General features: G+C 34.8%; 1 long non-coding RNA gene across 1 annotated transcript in view; it reads right to left on the reverse strand.

Annotated features, from left to right (window-relative positions):
- LOC111741304 overlaps positions 1-1,373 on the reverse strand; it is a 21,943-nt gene extending 20,570 nt beyond the window's left edge. Inside the window, exon 1 of the long non-coding RNA XR_002780961.1 lies at positions 1,313-1,373. This is a non-coding gene — a long non-coding RNA (uncharacterized LOC111741304). The remainder of the gene's footprint in view (positions 1-1,312) is intronic.
- Between the last annotated feature and the right edge of the window lie 6,509 nt (positions 1,374-7,882).

The following is a 7,882-nucleotide window of genomic DNA, read 5'->3' on the forward strand; positions in this document are numbered from 1 at the left end:
CACATAAATATTCTGATAGTACTTATAGATCTTATGGATTAAACCACTCATTTAAAGTGAACATCTGAGCAAACCTCAGTCTTACTGGAATAAGCCTTTTGAAAAAGACATAATATTTCAAGAACCATAAGGAAAATGCTAAAAGCAATGGTTGCTTTGCTTAATGGAGTAAGTTGAAAGTGTTTTTGACAATATCCTTAATAGTAATAAGTAAAAAAGTTTCCAGTAAAACTTAAATGAGGAAATTAATACCATAATAATAGCATTCAGGTCCAGCTCAAATAATAGCAGTATGACAACATGGAGAAAAGAGGCTATAATTTGTATTTTAGAATGTGTTGGTTGGATGAATCACACACACATTGAAAGTGAGTTATTTCTTAGTTAATTTTATTATTCAGTAAGAATTTTAAAAATATAATATTAAATGAGTCCTAAAAAATCAAATTATAGGTTTTTTTAGTCTAAATGCTACTGTAATCAATCATTCAATCCATATTTATTAAGCACCTACTACTTTGTACCAGGTACTTTGCTACTAGGCTCCAAGGATACCAAATTCTAAATCAATGTACTCTTTAACTTTAAAGAGCTCAAGAACAGTGGAAGGGATCAGCACCTAAATAATATTTAATTATAATATGATGTAAAAAAGTTCTGTGTGACATAGACTGCTGCATGAGCACAAAACCCACTTATTTTCTTGTGGGAATGTAGTTAGAGTATATTTCCTAGACTCCCATGCAGTTCAGCACGGTCATATGACTGAGTTCTTGCCAATGGAAAATGGAAAGGAATGATGTCTGAAACTTCAAGACTGGCCCATAGAAACCATTCCACATGTGATATTCTCTCTCATTTCCTCATCTGCTGAAGAGAGAACTCAGAACCTCAAGGATGGCAGAGCCACAAGATGGAAGGAATGTGCATCTCATAAACCTCGCTTCCCAGGATGCCTTTCAAATACCTACACTGAATGCTTACCCGAGTAAGAAACAAATATTTATGGTCTAAAACCATTGATATTTGGAGATTATTTGTTATAGCAGTTAGCCTACTCTGGCTAATACATTCTCTCTACAGAAAAGATGCATACATGTGCCAAAGGCACACAAAAAAGGGAGGAAGTACTTCTATCTGGGCCACACTCTAGAGGTGATAAAACTCAGTCTGGATCTTCAGGGCTACTTCCCTTATACAGCGGACAAGTTAAAACAGCTTAGTGATAGCCCTCTCCATCCTTTAAAGTCTTACCCCAAATGATTCTGTTTTGTTCTTTCTAGATCTGAACACTCCAGAAACAAGTACTTACACCCAAAATTGGCCAATCCGAGGCATGATCTAGTGAGCTGCTAACATTAAGAGAATTGATGAAATCATGGCTTGTGGGATGGCAGGCGCCTCTCAGCAGTTGCTTACTTGAGATAATTAGAGCAGGTCACAGTTGTGATTTCCAGTAATTCTGTTTCTGATTTCCTAAGGAAAAAAATACCTATGCTCATACAACTTAGGGTCTGTGTTAATGTGACTCTACTGTTCCATGGTCTTCATTGTTATAATTTATTATTCCAGGAATCTCTTCACAGAAATAATTTCAAAGAACTTTATTCTTCACTCTAGGAATTTTCTGAATGACACATCCACTCTTCATTAGGAAATTCAAATGACAGTTTACAGTCCAGGATTTTCTGACTTCTTACCTCAACTTTCTTGCCTTGCTATCCATCTATCCTAAACAATTATAGAATGACCTTTTCTCAATGTTAATCAACCCACTCACTGAAAAACCCACCTTCAAAAATCTCAATAAATATCCTAATGTTTCTCTTCCCCTCCCTAAGAAGCTATTAAAACTATGTTGAGGTATTTTCTCCCCATTGCAATAAGCAATAAACTCAATTCTGTCTTATCAACAGGTTAGTTTTCTAGGGCTGCTGTAAGGAATCACCAGAAACTGGATGAAATTTATTATCTCACACTTCTGGAGGCTGAAACTCTGATATCAAAGTGTTAGCAGGGCCATGCTCTTTCTGAAGGCTTAAGAAGAATATCCTTTCTTGACTCTTCCTAGCTCCTGATAGCAGCCAGCAATCCTTGGCACTCCTTGGCTTGTGGCAGAATTCCCATCTCTGCCTCTGTCTTCATATGGCATCTTCCTTCTGTGTGTCTGTAAGCAAATTTCTCTCTTCTTATAAGGACATTAGTCATGGAATTACAACCTAAGTCAGTATGAACTTATCTTATCATGATGGCATCTTTACAAAGATTCTATTTCTAAATAAGTTACATTTGCTGATTCCAGATAGTCATGAATTAAGGAGATATGGGGAAAATTATTAAAGCCAGATTTTGACTTCTCTCTTCCCCATTTTAGAATGACTAAAACATCTTTTACTTTAGGTAGAACCTCTTGTTTTTAAATTAGAGTTAAAATTCAAATGCCAATGGAGAGAAATACTGGTACTTAAATTTGCATTAAGTTGTAAATGACTGGCATTACAATCATTCCAGAAGGTAAGTTTTGTAGAATAGGATGATGCAGAGAGAACAAGAGGATAAATGAGTGCCCAAAGGAATTCTGGAATTATCACTCACAGACACACACACACACACACACACACACACACACACACACACACACACACACACAATATCTTACAAATTTGGCCAAAAGTAGTAATACTACTTCTAGGACCAAAATTATATCCCCTTTTGGCTTATTCTGATGACTAAATTATTACCACAAAGGTTAGTCATTTGGGACCAAAGCACTGTGTCTTTAGGAAATCCAGCCATAACATATAAATACTTTGGAGAGAAATGACAGATTAAGACATCTTATAATATTAATATTTTAGTGAGGTTTTTTAACAGATTACTAGTTATCAGAACTATCGATGTAAAATGTCAGAGGTGTGCTGTAACAATATAGAACCCCCAGCATAGCTTCTTAGCTTCCTGGGGAAGAAGGTATTAGAAAAGAAAACTGATCACTGAGATACAGGCAGGTATTCTTTAGAGTTATAGCATCACAAGGCAAATCAATAATTTATCAATACTTTTTACATGTATCTATCTAACCAACGCCTAGTGTTATATTTATTTCAAATTTTTCAATATCTCCCAAACTTTGCCATGAGCAGCAGTGTTGCCTACTGAATATCTGAAATCTGATGATGCTTCAGTTATCTGCCAATTTATCTGAGAGATCAGCTAAACCCAATCTTACTGAATAGAGAAGCCCTGTCAAATTATCCTTGCAAACAGAGAATGAATCTTCACCAGCTCCTTGAAAAACACATTCTCTTACTCTACAATACAAAATTTCTGCTCAAAAATCTAATGCAAAATTTGCTAATGATTAATATCAACTGATATTTCTAATTTGTATGAAAACTGTCATTTTCCTTTTAAAATCTAAAATACATTATGTTTCCTGGAATTTTAAAAAGCCTGCTATTTGCCATAAGTTAATAAAGTTTGATATTTTTTTCTGAAAATATACATGCAAAGCTTTATTTATGTCAGATATTGTTTTATTTGTGTGGTTATGTCTCTGTATTATCTATTTCATATATTTGGGCTTCGATATGAATTTATTTCACATGACTAAAAAATTATAACTATCTTGGGTTTCAATTTTTTGTATGGTATATTTGCCTAACCCTCTCCAATTAAAAAGAAATTCTTATCTTGTAGGATTTGTAAAATAATATATGAGAACATACATATTTTATTAATATTACTAAAGTAATAGATATGTGTACAGGTGTGCACAATTTATAATGCCTGCAAAGATAGAAATCACCTATTTTGACTAAATAATTAGTGGTTAAGCATGTAAGGTCCATATTCAGACCACCTAATTTTAAATCACAAACTAACTGTGTTATTTTGGGCAAAGTACTTAACATCTCTATACCTCATATGAGTAAGGATTTACTGAATCAATTTGTGCAAAATTCTAGGAGCAGTGATTGAGACACAGTAAGTACCCACTAAATGTTATCTATTAATATTGTTGTTGTTATTCTCTGATGCAACAAAAAAAGACAAACAAAACGTTCCCACCCTCAATGTGTTTGAGGCCTGGTGGAGAAAGGCGAGACAAAAGGTAAGTAATCAATAATACAGGAACTGTTACGCTATCTGTCAAAAGACGTGAGAAGACAAGTGAATCAAGGCTTCATTTTGAACTTGTGACTGGAATGAAGCCTTGAAAAATGAATATGTTGGTATAGCTAAGTGATTAGAAGAATGAAAAGCACTCAAAGCAAGAGTATATAGCATAGAAGTCAGCATGAGGCGATGATATATAATGTTTTCATTTGATGAAGAGACATACTTTCCTAGACTTTTCCAACTGAAGACAGTCAAAGGCTGAAAAAAGAGGAGCCTAATATAGGAGACCCCTGAAAACCAGGCTAAGGTGTTTGATTCTTGAAGATTTATATTCATGAGATATGAAAGCCTGAAATGGAGAGTCAAGGATGCTAACTGATAGCTGATCCCTATGTAAATTAAACTGCCAATCAAGTATTAATGTCTTTAAATTATATATTTAGTCATCTTGTATATCACTAATGAAATTATTTTTATAGAGTTAAATCCAGCCACAACACTAAAAGCGACACTTGATTGATAATGTATAAAGTTAATCATTCAAAAATTCATTCATTCATTCATTGCTTTGTTCTTTTGTTTGCTCAATAGCATTTATGTTCTAGAATAAACACAAAAAATAATAAAGTAGCCATACTTCGGATGTTAGAACAGTGATTAAAACTGGGCTCTATCCTCAAAGAGCCCAAAGTTCATTGAAAGTGATTAAACTGGCTTTTATTATTGTTCGATATAGAGAATAAGCAGTGCCATACAAGACATACACATAAAATGCAATGGGAGTTCAGAAGTGGGAGGATCACAAACAGGATGGATGGCACATAGACTTAGTTTTAAAAGATATTTAAGAATGGTGGATGAGATATACCAGGATAAGAGACTGGATGGACATAAGAAACTGTTGTCCATCAGTTTAGAGTGGCTAAAGAAAGGTTTTCCAGAACACATTTCATGGAATGGAACCTTTTCCTTAGGAAGTCAAAGAGTTATGTGAAAAAAGGAATCCATGATTTACTACATTTGGAAAACACTGGGTTAAACAAAATGGGACTAACTTCTTTATTAAAAGATTTCTCAGAGCTTTTAATATGCTAATTTGCATTATAAATCCTTAAGAGTATAAAGCCATTAATAAACTTATTTTACCCTGGAACTTGCTTCCTTCCCAGAATATTTAAAAGGACTAATAGTCAATGAATATACATTATAAAGTTCTCGGGTAGAACAAAGATGAAAAATGCTTAGCGGATCTGGTGGCAGAAGATTTAGAGTGTCAAGCAAATGATTCTGGCTTTTATTTGGTAGGTTTCAGCAAATCAAATCAGTAAAAGAAGCTAATGTTTGCCTGTGTAATCGATTCATTATAGTATGTATTCAAAACACAGCACTGGCCACTTGGGAGTCACTTTTATCCTAAAGCATACTAGCCAGAGGAAAATTAAGAGGAATTTACCAGTAACCCTTTGTGAGAGTCAAATGATCATGAACCAACATTTTAAATATGGGTGAGACAACAGCATGTTTTGGAGATTATAAACAGGAGAATAAACCTGGAGACCTGACTGAACAGTATTTTTTTTCTAATAACTCTGCATCTTCAACCAGTTTATTTTTACATTTATGTCATGTTGACAGAACAAATACAAATATAAAATAGTATATGAGAATTTTCAGTTCTGTAGTAAAAATGTGCTCTGTAGAAATCTAACTTATTGGCATCCATTTGCTTTTATTATTTTCCTAATATACTACTAATTTATTATACCACTGTCTACTAAAGAAGAACAAATGGATTCTAGCCTTTGATATACCTACCAAACCACAAAGAATTATGAAACATGGAAGCCAAAGTCAGTCATCTTAGGCTTTGAGAATGCTTTAAGAATAGAGACCAAATACTTGCAAAGAGGATTGAGCTCTTTAAAAGAAAGATGCAACATGCTTAGCTCACATTTCAAAAAACTTGGAAAATTAAATTGATTTAAAGAGGAATTTTCTCCCCAGGAGAATCTATTTACGCAGCATCTACTTTCATTGCTCTTACACTCCATGAGTCATCAGGAAGTAACACAAAGTCACACAAGAACACAGAGTCCTCCTGGGATTTTGAAACAAATGGATTTGAAACTGCTCAGTTGATCCTACCTAGAGGATGATATATACAGGAATTCAGCATAAGGAGAGTTTGATCAGTGCAATTAAATGTAAGCATTGCACCTGTGGAACTTGGAACACAATATTGCAGTGTGATTTATGAGGCAAGAGTGGGTGGATTTCATTAATTCAAAGCCTTACTATCTTGCATCTTTGCCATGTGGTTAATGTTACTACCATTTTAATAGTGCTCGCAAATAATGTACCAATGAAATAAGGAACATATCTTTGAACTTTCCACAAATGTACTGACTACCTACTATGTGCCAACTACAGTGTGAGTCACTGAGATGTCACCTGTGAGTGGGAATCAATTCAGTTTCCTTAAAAGATAACTAAAAATCAGTATGCTAAGTCCCTTTTCTGGAAGCAAGCACAGGGTCCATATGAGCTCATAGAAGACACACTTTGCCATCTCAGTATTTGGAAGAGATGAATTTTAAGTGAGCTCTGAAGGGCTAGCAAGATTTAGCTAGGCATAGCTGGGAACAGGCCTAGGAGGCAGGAGAAGCCACAGTTCTTGAACCAGAGAAGGACACGACTTGTTAAAAGGGGTATCAGTAGTCTGACTGTTCTGCCGATTCTGATGATGTAGTATTCTATGAGGTGGAGGACATAAGAAGAGCTCAGGAAAAAGTTCACCTGTCTTGGTAGGAATATGGGATTTACCCTGGAGGACATGAAAAGATACTAAAATGTTTTTAAGCAATGTAATGAAAATATAGAAAGAGATTGTAAATTCTAGCTCTTTTGTTCTCAAAAACTGAAAGAGTCGTGGGAAGCTCCAATTGTCACATTCTTTCTTTCACTACTCAGTGACAATCACTCTGAACAAAAGAAATATCTAAGCCCAGTCAGTTAAAGGAAAAGAAATACACTTTTTTTTTTTTCATTTCAAGTACCTGTGCCTAGGCAAACCTATGGAGCAATTCCTATTGAGAGTTATTAGTTTATGTCTGTTCTGAGCCTGACTCTTTAAAATATCCTTCTATCTGTAAACTTCCACATAGCTCTACAATTCTTTCCAATATATCGGCTTTTTACTTTAGTTAGCTAGAGATGATTTCTCTAGCTTACCACCAAAGAACCCTATTTAACATGAGCAATCGGCCCAATAGCAGTGAGAAGAATAACTTGAATGAATACAAAATTGGGGATATGAAAAACAGTTAAAAGGAAGCTGTGGAAATCTAGGCACAAGATAACATGGACCTAAAATAACAAAGACTAGAATAAACACGAAAAATAATAAAGTATCCATACTTCGGATGTTAGGACAGTGATTAAAACTGGGCTCTATCCTCAAAGAGCCCAAAGTTCATTGAAAGTGATTAAACTGGCTTTTATTATTGTTCGATATAGAGAATAAGCAGTGCCATACGAGACATACACATAAAATGCAATGGGAGTTCAGAAGTGGGAGGATCACAAACAGGATGGATGGCACATAGACTTAGTTTTAAAAGATATTTAAGAATGGTGGATGAGATATACCAGGATAAGAGACTGGATGGACATAAGAAACTGTTGTCCATCAGTTTAGAGTGGCTAAAGAAAGGTTTTCCAGAACACATTTCATGGAATGGAACCTTTTCCTTAGGAAGTC

This window comes from Pteropus vampyrus, unplaced genomic scaffold (genome assembly GCF_000151845.1).
Source record: "Pteropus vampyrus isolate Shadow unplaced genomic scaffold, Pvam_2.0 Scaffold76, whole genome shotgun sequence".
In the NCBI taxonomy this organism is placed as follows: Eukaryota; Metazoa; Chordata; class Mammalia; order Chiroptera; family Pteropodidae; genus Pteropus; species Pteropus vampyrus.